At 34.8% G+C, this 12,649-nt stretch overlaps 1 protein-coding gene and 1 long non-coding RNA gene across 10 annotated transcripts in view; one reads left to right on the top strand and one right to left on the bottom strand.

The window, feature by feature from the left end:
* SPAG16 (sperm associated antigen 16) overlaps positions 1 to 12,649 on the top strand; it is a 908,675-nt gene that overhangs the window by 557,417 nt on the left and 338,609 nt on the right. The window lies entirely within an intron of this gene.
* The window catches only part of LOC140625490 (uncharacterized), a 189,824-nt gene continuing 181,068 nt past the window's right edge, over positions 3,894 to 12,649 (bottom strand). The window contains exon 6 of the long non-coding RNA XR_012024821.1: positions 3,894 to 3,957. This is a non-coding gene — a long non-coding RNA (uncharacterized lncRNA). The remainder of the gene's footprint in view (positions 3,958 to 12,649) is intronic.

The raw sequence follows: 12,649 nt of genomic DNA, 5'->3' as shown, positions 1-12,649 counted from the left end.
AGAAACAGACTATCTTAATGCAGTGAGGTATTTTTTTAAATGGAAAGAATATATAAGGTACAGGAGGAAAGCAAGAACTATTATCTGCCTGAAAGACCATGGATGGATTCCAAGAGGAGTCTGTGCTTGAGCTTAGAAGTGGAGGATAAATAGGATATATCAGGTAGTCTTGAGAAGGGTGGATTCTGGGAACAGGTAGTGCATGTACAAAGCAGTAGGAATGTGAGACTGCAATAGCATATTGCAGGAATAATGAAATATATGAATAGAGCTTATGGAGGAAAAAAGATATGGCAGGCAAGAGTATACAAATAGGCAAGGACAAGATTGTAAAGTATCCGATTCAGGTTTTATAGTGTTTCAGAGGGAATCTATTAGAATGTGAAGGAATCAGGGTAACATAATAAAATTTGCCTTTTATAAAGACTAATATAATATGGTAGTTGAGTAAGGGAGTCAGTTTTATTGAGGAAGCTGGTACAATAGGCTATGAGTGGATGGGAATTTGAACTGGGAGATTGTAAAAAAAAATAGAGGAGAATATATTAAATACAGGAGTTTTAACTCTCAGACTGTTCTTTTTAAAAGTATTTTATTTATTTGAGAGAGAAAGAGAGAGAGAACACAAGCTGGGAGGAAAGGCAGAGGGAGAAGGAAAAGCAGACTCCTCACTGAGCAGGGAGCCTGACCACTGTGTGTGTGTGTGTGTGTGTGTGTGTGTGTGTATTGGGGGGGCACAGAGCTTAATCCTAGCACCCCGAGATCATGACCTGAGCTGAAGTCAGACACTTAACCAAGTGAACCACCCAGGCTCCCCAACTCTCAGAATTTGAAGAGTGACTGGAGGTAGAGATTATGGGTTATTGTATATAAGGTGACTAGCTGTGTCAGTTTGTCCAAGACTGAGGAATCTCCTGGGTTATGGGATTTTCAGTGTTGAAACTAGATAGTCCTAGGTCACTGTTGCTTTAACAGAAAAATAGATGTAAAGAAATGGAGACAGAAGATAGCAACTGCATTTTTTAAACACTTTGGATGTGAAGATGAAAAGGAGAAAAGACTGTAGCTCTGGAATCAAAAACAAAGGATCCTCCTTTGTTCAGACAGCAAACAACATGCTTATTTGTGTAAAGAAGGAGCAAGGGGAGAGAAAGGGATTGAAGATGGAGGAAAGAGAGAAGAGAGCACAGAGGTTTATTGAGCACAGCTTTTAGTAATTTGAGAAATGCCAAGATATGCAAAACAGAATCTCCATATCCTTTCTTAGCAACATTTAACGAGGATAACAAAGAAAACAAGGACTCCAGGAGACTATACAAAAAAGAAGAAATATCCATAGTTTCTGATTCCTGGGTCACTGAAGAAATACAACTTAAAACTTCTCCCATTTATCTTCCCATATAAGACACATGACTAACATCAATAAAGGAATATGATGCTGAACATACAGATGGTGGGAATAGCAATCCGATTCAATTTGGTAGGCCCTATTTAGTCCTCTGAGACAAATCAATTTGGGATGAAATAGAGAACAAGAAGTCCTCAGGTTCACACATTACAGGAAAAAAAAAAAAAGCTAAAAATGCCTTAGACATCAACTTCACATGTTGCAAAAATTTAGACTTCTGCTGAAGCAGAAGTCAAAAGGCACTGAAGAAAAAGAGTGTCAGACATGACTTAAGAATAAAATCAGAATGATTTGTTGTTGAGTACATAGGTCCTGCAACCTCCTCTTTGCTTTAGAATAGCTTAGACTCTGATGCAGCAGAGTTCACTCCTGCTAATGGAGCATCAATGGAAAAGCAAGATTTTCAAATGCATTTAGCCTAAATACTTAGATGGGAAGTGCATATAAAAGCAATTGGTAAAGGAAAACCCACAGAGAAAATATTAATTTAGCAGTGACCTAAATTTTATGTTCATTTTCTCTTGATTTTAGGGGTTCACCACCCCCCCCCGAAAGTGCCATAACTGAGTATTCTCAGAAAACATGTCTCTTATTTTCTCTCATATGAAAAGCTGAAGCACTAATGCTTGGAAGTAAAACTGTTCTCATTAAGAGAAGTTGCCTGACATATCTGCCTTAAATGCACAGAGTTGTGTACTGATGGTGACCTTCCTACCTGATGTTGCAAGCCCTTCTTGTATTGTTATTCCCCGTGCTATCTCTGAGAGCAGAAAAAAGAAATTCAGCACAGCACAGGGTCTTTAGGATACAGCAGCATAGCACTGACTTAGATGTATGTGCATAGAAAGGTTGTGAGTCCCAAAAGTATCTCTTTAATCCATATAAATATATATCTTAAATTGGTTTAATGGCAAATTAAAATTTATATTACTCTACATGCTAGCTTTAAATTAATTAATACTAGAGGTCTTCTGGGTGGCTCAGTCGTTTAACATAGCAAGCCTCATCAGGGAGTCTGCAGGTCCCCTGCCACAGCAGATAGGGACCTTGCAGGTATCTTGCAACAGGATCCTAATTCCCCTACTCTACTGCAGACTTAACCCCTCCATCTCTGTAGCAGGAGTTTTCTAAAGCAGCTCCAGATCTCCTCCCATAATAGACATGCACAAACCTGCTAACACCACATGCCCTACCCCTGTACTCTCTAGTGGACCTGTCCCCTCCAAAGGTCCTTGGTCAAAGCCCATCCAAATTGTTGTCACAAGTCAGGCAGTGTGCAAGTAGCCCTGAAGGGGTCAGAACCACTCCAAAGTGAGAACACACCACACACACAAGTCCAACTGTGGCCCCAGCAGTGGTCTTCAGGAAGACATCTGGTGTAAGTGTAGTCCCTACCCACCAACAAAAGCATCTGACTCTTGATTTCAGCTCCAGTCATGATCTCAGAGCCCTAAGATTGAGCCCTGCATCAGGCTCTGTGCTCAATGGGAAGATTGCAGCAGATTCTCTCTCTCCCTCCCTCTGCCCCTACCCCTGTTTGTGTGTTCATGCACACACACACCCTCTCTCCTAAATAAAGAAATAAATCTAATAAATAAATTTTTGAAAAGTTAATTAATAATAGGAAAGGACTCTAAAATATTTTGATGTAAATTAAATGTCATTCATAAATAATAGTAAATGCATCATTGATCAGAAATAAAATTAATCCAATGAGTTTATGTTCTGAAAACATTTTCAAAACAGATGGTAAAGTATATATACTTAAATTGATATTTTGTAATATAGAATTAGGATGTAAACCAAAGGGAAATTGACTTATTTTGTTATTAATAATTAAACAATACAAGTTATGAACCAAAATATTAATATGAAAATCTACAGGTAATGTATTGATGTAGGAGTGAGTTAGGGGCAGACAGGGCTAGGCAGGGAAAGATAAGGAAAGGTCCCAGAGTCAGGCTCCTACCCATCCCAAGATAACAGAGTTAAGACAGTAAAAACAGAAAAATAAACCTGGCTCCCTAGCTCCAAAATATTAGAGAGTATCCCCCTTTAAGGGCTACTAAGTAATCACAGAAATCCCAGATGTAAAGAAATGTTATGGAGGTGATATTAACCAGAGAGAAGGGAACTGGTTGTTTGTGCTCATGATATTTACAAAAAAACATCTTGTTTGTTACATATCCACCATGTTTCTTTTAAATATAGACATGATATTTACAAATCCACCCTTATATTGACAAGAAATTTGCCAAGCTCCCTGGTCAGTTTCCTATAAAAGACAGACCATAAAAATCTTCTGTGGCAACCCTATCTTGACCTCTCTCCCATTTGAGAGCTTTCTTTGTATCTCTGCTTAATAAACTTCTATGGCTTTGCTCACTCTGTTGTCAGTGAGCTTCATTCTTCAACTCTATGACACAAGAACCAAGCTCTCCCGTATCAATACAGCAACAACTTTAGAATAGAATGGTTTTACTAACCTTGTATTAGGCAATTCCAGTGATTTTGTTTCAGATCCATTTCACTTGTTTAAAACACAAAACCTTGAAAAACATAGATTTAAAAAAAATTATAGCTTTTTATTTATTTTTACAGCTTTTTAAAAGTACATGTTATATGTTGTGACTCTCATATGAAATTATTAGCTCTATGAACCATCCTGATAGTTCATGAAGGAGTTAAAGAAGAAATTTATTTTTGTAGTTGAATATTAAGAGCTATTAAAAAAAAAACAGGGTTGCTATAGTTTCTTTGATGTGAGAATAAAAACTACACAACATTTCAATATGGATGGCATTGTTTGGACTTGTAACATGAACTGCATCTGTAGTGTGCCAGTGTACTTCTTCTTTATAACTTTTAGAGAGTGTTAATTCCTTGATAAATGATAAACTGTCTGATTATACTGAAAGTCTGAGCCTAAAGGGAGATGAATGACTTCCTTCTCTTCTTAGTAAAGCAAGGACAGTCCATTTTGTCACCTCAATGTGATCAATTACTATTGAGACATCCTCTAAAATATCTTCTGATGAAACATGAAAATGACCAGTGGATTATATTCCTATAAATTAATTTTAAACCTCTTTCTCCCATTTCCAAACATATACTAGTCTTAAATCATTAACCTAATCTAACAGCTTATTGTCAAAGATAATGAATGTAGAGACCTCTGAGTCAGTCTCTAAGTCAACCGGACAGATCAGCTCTGAATTTTGTGGGGATGAGGAGACGGATATAAATCTCTATAATTACCAAATGGAGGCTGTTAAGTAGCCTGCAGTTTGAAAACTCATGAACTTGCTCTGTTTTATAGGACTACATGCAGAAAGTATTCTTTCCCTCGAAGTTATGAAACAGTGAAGTTTTTTTATTAAAATTGAAAAATAAGATTGTAACATTGCCAGAAAATGATGTATAATATAGGACATTTAATGAAAACTTACAATGCCCTCTCAAAAAGTGACATGAAAAAAATCCCAACATACATCAGTAATTTGGAAGCCCATTTAAAATAAATGCCATGAGATTATTAGTCATTCACAAATCTAATGAAAACATTAAGCTTTCTGATTATTTTTAAAGAATGTGATCACTGTATAGTAAAACATAGAATAGGATGAGTAATATGTCTCTGAGTTGTTCAGAGCTGGCCTGGCAACAGGCAGAGTCTCTTGTGATGAATCAGTCTCTTATGATGAATCAGACACAGAGAGTTTGTGGCCAGGATGCCTTTGGTGGCTATGCCTTGACCCCTAGACTAACTGCAAGCTCTTATCCAGCATACAATGTTGTCCTGACTTAGCTTTAGCCAAAATACCCAGTAACTGGTCACTGTGAATTTGGATAAAGTAGGGAGGCTAGAAACTCACCAAAAAACCTTTTACTTTTAAGTCTTGTCTGGTGCCTAGCCCATTGTCAACTCCGTAGTTCAACCTGTACCCTGCATACACCTGTCGGTTTCCCCGGATGGAAGCTGGTGAATTCTCAGAGGAGACTGGCATTATTCAGAAGCTAGAATGGGAAAATAAATGCAAAGCTTGCACCTTCTTTCTCTAGGTTTTATTCTTCAGGCACTTTCAATTTAGTAATCTTTATTGAAGAACTTTGTGCCAGACAAAACCCTAGGTTCTGGATTGTTGACTGTGACAGAGTCCCTGCCATTAGTGAGCACATCATCTATTAATTACTATGCAGTGGTAATAAAGATATAAATATATATGATATATATATATATATCATATATATATACACACACAGAGACACACACAAAGACAAGTTATTTTAAAATACTGTAGTTATTGTTGTATATAACTATAGCTTTGGGGTTTTGTATGTTTGTTTGTTTTTCACAAAAGCTCACTATTCCAAGATGTGATTTTATGGCTAATACTGATTGGATTATCAGTATCCTATGTGCCATCACTCTACCTGCATCATCTATGTAATGCTTACTGGAATTAACATCATTGTCTATATTAGAAATTGAAAAAACAAAAGCTTAAAGGAATAGAATATGTTGCCCAAGGTCAGCCAATTGGCCAGTGGCAGAATCAAGAAGCAGGCTTACTCTCCAACCTCAACTCTGTATTATTATTTTGTGGTGTCTAATTTTTGTTGGTTCTCACTGAAAATTAGAATAGTGTTAAAATGACATTTCGAGGAGAAACAGTGATTTAATATGCCTGTATTTCCCAAAATATTAGGTTACCACAGTAATTCAGTAATTCACAAGTCAGATCTATTGCAAGGATTTAGCAACCATCAGAGCTGCAAATGATGCCTCACAGATAAAAAACTCTAAGGGAAAAAGTGCCTGGTCTGTAGCTATCAATCTGGATACTGGATGTTTAAATTCATCCACCAATTATGCAAAGGCATTTTTGTTAAAATTTTGCTAGGCATTTTTCTCATCCTGAAGTTGATTGATTGCCCTTATAAACTAATCAGAAGTTCTCAGATACAGGCAATGTGGTACAAACAGATATGTTTGAGAAAATAAATGTATTCAATTGTGTTTCTATAGAATCCTGGGTTTACATCCCGAATTATCTTGTCGTTATATCAGACAGTATAGCACAGTAGTAGTACACATTCTGACTAGAGTCAAACTCAAATTCTGCTGCTTACTAGTAGTGCAGTATGGCCATAATTGTCTAAAATCTTTGTGCCTCAATTTCCTCATTTGTGAAATGTAGATGGTAGTAGTAGCTATCACATAAAGGTGTGATGGGGATTAAATGACTAATCATAAGTGCTTAGAGGATTGACTGATATAATAACGTAATATTTTTCAGAGATTCTTATAACAGCTGATATAGTTGTTTACCTACTCATATTTGTCTGTCATGTAACTGTGAGCTTTCTTCTCTAATTTCGCAATTGTTGGCAAACAGAGGCTCAGTAGATTTTGGAAGGAAGAGAGGGAAGGGGGAAAAACCATTCATCAGATTTTTTTTTTTTTTATTCCAGAAAGCATTTTACTTGAAAAATCCACTGTTTTCTAAAAACTAAAAACTAAGTATTTTAACACACAATTAAAAAATCACATATTAAAGAAGTTAATTAATTTATTTAATTTTAAATCTTATTACACTAAGATTTCAAAAGATTGTACTTTAACTCCTAAAATGCTGTGTTTCTTTATATATCTCATCCACAACACATAAAATCTTTGCATACATATCACAAATATATCGTTCTTTTTTTCTCTTATCTTTTTTAGTTAACAAAAATAGCATTATAGTGGCCAGCAGTGGAAATACTAGACTTTTGTATATAGGTTCCAGGCTTTGAAAAATACGTCATATTTCAATAGAAACAATGATTAATCACTATGTGTTTCTAACTGAAACATACAGATAGATCAGTTTTATGCGATTATTTCAGTTCTGTAAGTTAGAAGTAACTCCTTCATACTTCATGTAGTTCATTTACATTTAATCCAATAAAGATGTAAAGTTGTGGTGTAAGTGGACATAACAATAAGTAACATCTCTAACCAATTCCTTAGAAAAAGTTAAATATTCTCAATAACACTTTACTCTTGTCATGACTAAGACACCCCTTTACTTTGTCTTTTATATTGAATTGTCTGGATTGGATTGCATTCTAGTGTTGGAGAGACCAATCCAAAAGAAAAATACCAGATATTAAAAACTTATCCTTTGAATAAAAATAAGAGGAGCTAAACCTCAAAAGCTTTTCCCCATATGCTTACTCAATTTATATTCATTGCTGAAATGGTAATCTGTATCAATTTGAAAGTATATTATTAGTAGAGAAATTATTATCTAGGAGAGTATGATATTTAGGTATAGACAATTCATTTCTTGTGTTCCTTAGTAATAGCTATAAGAATAGCTAGTGTTTATTTTGTTAGGTAGATTCGACACATGATTTAAACATCATAAACAATTATTGCATGTTAGAAACTATGTTCACCATATTATAGATGAAGACAATGACTATCAGAGGTGTTTAAGTTTTTCAAAGGTCCACACCTTGGGCACCTGGGTGGCTCAATCCATTAAGCATCTACCTTCAACTGAGGTCATGGTCCCAGGGTCCTGGGATCAAGTCCTGCAGTGAGCTCCCTGCTCAGGGTAGGCAGTCTGCTTCTCCCTCTACCTTTCCTCCCTGCTAGTGATCCCTCTCTCATGTTCTCTATGTCTTGAATAAATAAATAAAAACAAAGATCCACAGCTCTAAGTGGTGGTCTTAAGATTGCAACCCTGAGACATATGGGTGGCATAGCTGGTTAAGCATTAGACTCTTGGTTCTGGCTCTGGTCGTGATCTCAGTGTTGTGAGATGGAGCCCTGTGTTGGGCTCTGCACTCAGCACAGAGTCTGCTTGAGAGTCTCTCTCCCTCTCCTTTTGCCCTTTTGTTCTCTCTCTCTCTCAAATAAATCTTAAAAAAAAATAAAAGATTGTGATCCTGTTCCTTCTGGCATGAAAGTCCATGTCCCTTTACTGCTACAAATTATCTCTATGTTATTTAATGACATTAACAAAACTTGGTTATTGAAAGGCATTTGTAAACATCTGTCTATGACACTGAGTATGGTAGTGTCCCAATAAAATGAACACCTGTAAATCTAATTCAGCTTCATCACCTTGCTTCCTTTATTATAATATATTTTCTTAGGAAAGAATAAGAGTAAAATCATTTAGTTATCCTTGTATGTATCCTTGTATATCCTTGTAAAAATTATATAACATATTGCAAAGTTAAACAGAGATTTTTCTTTCATTTCTCTTTGAATAACATAAATGACTGTTTCTTACTTTTATTCATATTGCCAGTGAAATTATACGGATAGATGATTGTTGGGAAGTTAAAGCCAAAGAAGAGGCATGCATGTCATCTTTTTTAGATGTGATAGAACCTAGATCTGGTCTCTTGGAAAAAAATTTTTAGAGGGGGGCCTATTTGAATTCAGTAGGTCCCATAGGATTTTCCTGTAAGAATATTGAGGACACCTTAATCATAGAGCTTGTTTGACCAAAAGTAAATGCCAGTGCATCACCTCTACCCTTTCTGCCTTGACTACACTGTAGAGAAAATGTAGATTTCTAAGTCCGATAGAATGGAGTTTGAATCCAGATTTTGTCACTTTCTAGTTGTATCTAGTAAGGCATGGTGTTCAACACCTGTAAAGTTCAGTATTTTCTTTTTAAACATAAATAATAATTAAATCACAATGTTAACACTGGGAATATGTATTTTGAAGTCAAAAATGAAGCTTTTTCCCTTGATTGGTAGCTGAGAATGCTAGTGGCAAGTCTTCTCATGATTTGCAGCTCTGTCTCTTTGGTTGATGAGTTAAATGGTGCTTAATGAAATTGAACAATTGCACTGCAGATTGCTTTACCCAGTGTTTTGTCTGTCACTTTCAAGAACTCAGTGACTGTAATTCATTGCATCAATTTGTAATTCCACCATCCCTGTGGTGTTTGTTTGACCTATCCTGCTTGTAGTCCCCTAATTTCACTTTAACATATAGAAATTACTTGGGAATAATCTTGTCACTTGTTATTTATTCTTTTATACATTCAACCTATTAAAGCTTCAATAATGATGACTTGGCTGTACTTCAAGATAGTCTTAACTTTGAATTAATTGTAGCACTACATCTTAATTATAATTTTTAGGTACCATTGATGAAACTAGAAATTAAATGCAGCATTTTTTGGCAAGTGTTTCTGGCATCCTACTGTGGTTGTGATCAGTGTAAGGTAAAGCTACACTTCTTGTTATGTAGAGCTGCAGCACCAAGAAATTATTAACAGTTAGTTAAAATGCATTTCTAATGGATAATCATGAACACTCCATATAATCATTTTTTGACCGTTAGTTATACTCAGGCCTTTTATTACTTGACTACCTACCATCCAAGAAGCATTCTCATCTGGGAAGAAGCTAGCAATGTATGAAATTTGGCATGAGGCCAGATGAAAAATTCTTTCTTGTTTGTCTGTTTTTGTTCTTGTTCATTTTTGTTAGTTTGTTTTTGTGGCTGCTGGGAAGTTAGCAAATGGGCATGCCTTTCTAGAACTTTGAATTTGGAGAGAATAATGCAGAGGCAGAGGACAAAGTAGGAAATTGCAGTTGAAGTATTTTTGAGAGTCCCTAATTAGAGGAAGTGTCTTAGCCAGATTCTCAGAAATTTTACAATGTTTAATATTACTTACTTGCCTTAGTTCTTACAATTTTTTTTAACAAACTAATTTTTTTTCTCTTTTGGGGGGAATGATGGGTAGTAGTTAGCAAAATAAATTTCTGTTGCTTATGTTCATGAATCCTAAAGGATACACACATCAAAACCCAAATAATTCCAAATTATTAAAGGTAGCTTATTAGATACTGAATGAATATAATTAGAAAGCGCAAATCAACAATGAAAAGGAACCCGTGAACCATAGCACTTATGAAGACTTCTAAACCAAAGGAAAACACTTACTTTACTACTTGAGCATGTGTTTGTGTGTATGTTCATCCTAAATTACTTATGGGTCAAAGAGTAACAGCATCTTAAAATTATAATGAGGAATTTATGAGCAACAACACCCCAAAAATATACTTAGGAAAAAGTTATAGTGTTAAATGATTTTATTACTGCTCAAGAAAGCCTGAAAATAAAACATCACTTTACAATATTAGGAATACTGCAATGAAATTAACTAAAATACCAGTTAGAAAATAATAAAGACTAAAGAATAACCTAATGGGGGAGGAGAAAATAGAATTTGTTGATCTAAAACCTGCTTCTTTGCAAAGTCATTAACAAACCATCTTTAGACCTGATTTGTCTTTGTCTCACTATTATCATTTTACTATTTTAGTAACATAGAAAAAAATAGAGAGATTAAAAGATAACTATTTCCAGTAATCTATATGGAAAATCCTAAAAAACAAAGAACTAATTAAAATGTCATAAAGGTAGTCCAGCACAATTAAATTAAAAGTCAGTAGGTGTCCTCTTTGCTGGCAAAACAAAAACAAAAGTTAAAAAATGAAAATTCACCACATAAAACATATACTCCATAAACAAAGTTTTTGTGTTGGATATAAGAATAAAACTTATAGGGGGATCCCTGGGTGGCTCAGTGGTTTAGCGCCTGCCTTTGGCCCAGGGCGCGATCCTGGAGTCCCGGGATCGAGTCCCATGTCGAGTCCTGGCATGGAGCCTGCTTCTCCCTCCTCCTGTGTCTCTGCCTCCTATCTCTCTCTCTGTCTATCATAAATAAATAAATCTTAAAAAAAAAAGAATAAAACTTATATTCTTATTTACATTTAGGTAAATAATGTTGACATGCATGTAAGGACATGCCAAGTTCTTTGATCAAGAGTGACAAACATACCACTTAACTACTTTATAAAGTTATAGGTTTAATGAATTCTAAGGAAGATCCTGATAACTTTTTTGTTTTTGGTGTTTTGGAAAATTGACAAACTGATTATAATCTTTATATCTGGAAGAGCAATTGATAAAACTGAATAAACAACAACAAAGATTGATAAGGAAAACTAGTGTACTAGGTTTTAAACTAAAATTAAAAATTACAATGAAATATAAAACTAAAGAAAGATTGATAACTCAATGAAAGAGAACATAAAGCTATGAAACAGATCCTAACTATATAGTATACAACATAAAAGCTTAATCCCAAAAGGGAAATCTCCTTGAGTCTTCTTTAAGGAATCATTTTTATTTTCATTTTTTCCTTTCAGCCTTTCCCTATTTTGGTTTGTTGTTGCTGATTCCCAAATCCCTGTCTATCTAAAGGCTGAGTATCTTTGGACTTTGGATATCTGGTTAAAGTTCCATCTACTTCAAGGAGGGGTTATGCCACAGTTCAATCGATTCTTGCTTTTTAATCTTTTTTATTACAAAAGTAAGATTTTGTTCAATATAGAAAATGTGGACTTTTCAAAAATACTAAAAACAACTCTAAAGGTAACTAATTATACAACTTTTACTATTATAATCTTTCAGATTTTTAAATGCTATAGATATTATTTAAATTAAAATTCCTACATCCCGGATGCCTGGATGGCTCAGTGGTTGAGCATCTGTCTTTGGCACAGGTCCTGGTCTCAGTGCCAGGATTGAGTCCCACATTGGGCTCCCTGTGAGGAGCCTTCTTCATCCCTCAGTCAGTGTCTCTGCCTCTCTCTGTGTCTCTCATGAATAAATAAATAAAATCTTTAAAAACTAATAAAATAAAACAAAATTCCTACAGCCACAATAGTAATATTGTGCCATACCTAGTAATGCATAAATTAATTTGTCTTCACGCAGTAATACATATTGAATATTTTAAATATAAATATGTACATATTCTCACTCTCATTAATGTATCATGGATACATTATAATTAATTAAGTAGATGCATCACTGTTTGCTTGAATAATCTCTTACTAATGGATGTTTGGATTATTAGTATTTGGTACTCTAAACAAGAACGCAGAAAGCATCTTTTCAGGTGCCTTTTTTCAGTTGTCATTTCATTGAGATGTATTTAGAGGTGTTGTTATCTACATTTTTAAAAAACATTTAAATCATATTGATGAAGACTGTATAAAATGTTGACCATAGTTACTTATGTATTCCCTCCAACACTCCATGAATGTGCCTACTTTCCCATACTCTTGTCACTTCGATTTTATTAAATTAGATAGGCTAAAATTCTCTTGTCAATATTTTAATATATAATTATAGAATTTATAAGA

The sequence above is a fragment of the Canis lupus genome, chromosome 36 (assembly GCF_048164855.1).
Source record: "Canis lupus baileyi chromosome 36, mCanLup2.hap1, whole genome shotgun sequence".
In the NCBI taxonomy this organism is placed as follows: Eukaryota; Metazoa; Chordata; class Mammalia; order Carnivora; family Canidae; genus Canis; species Canis lupus.
The sequence above is the reverse complement of the archived record's forward strand: the minus strand, read 5'-3'. Positions and strand labels throughout refer to the sequence as shown.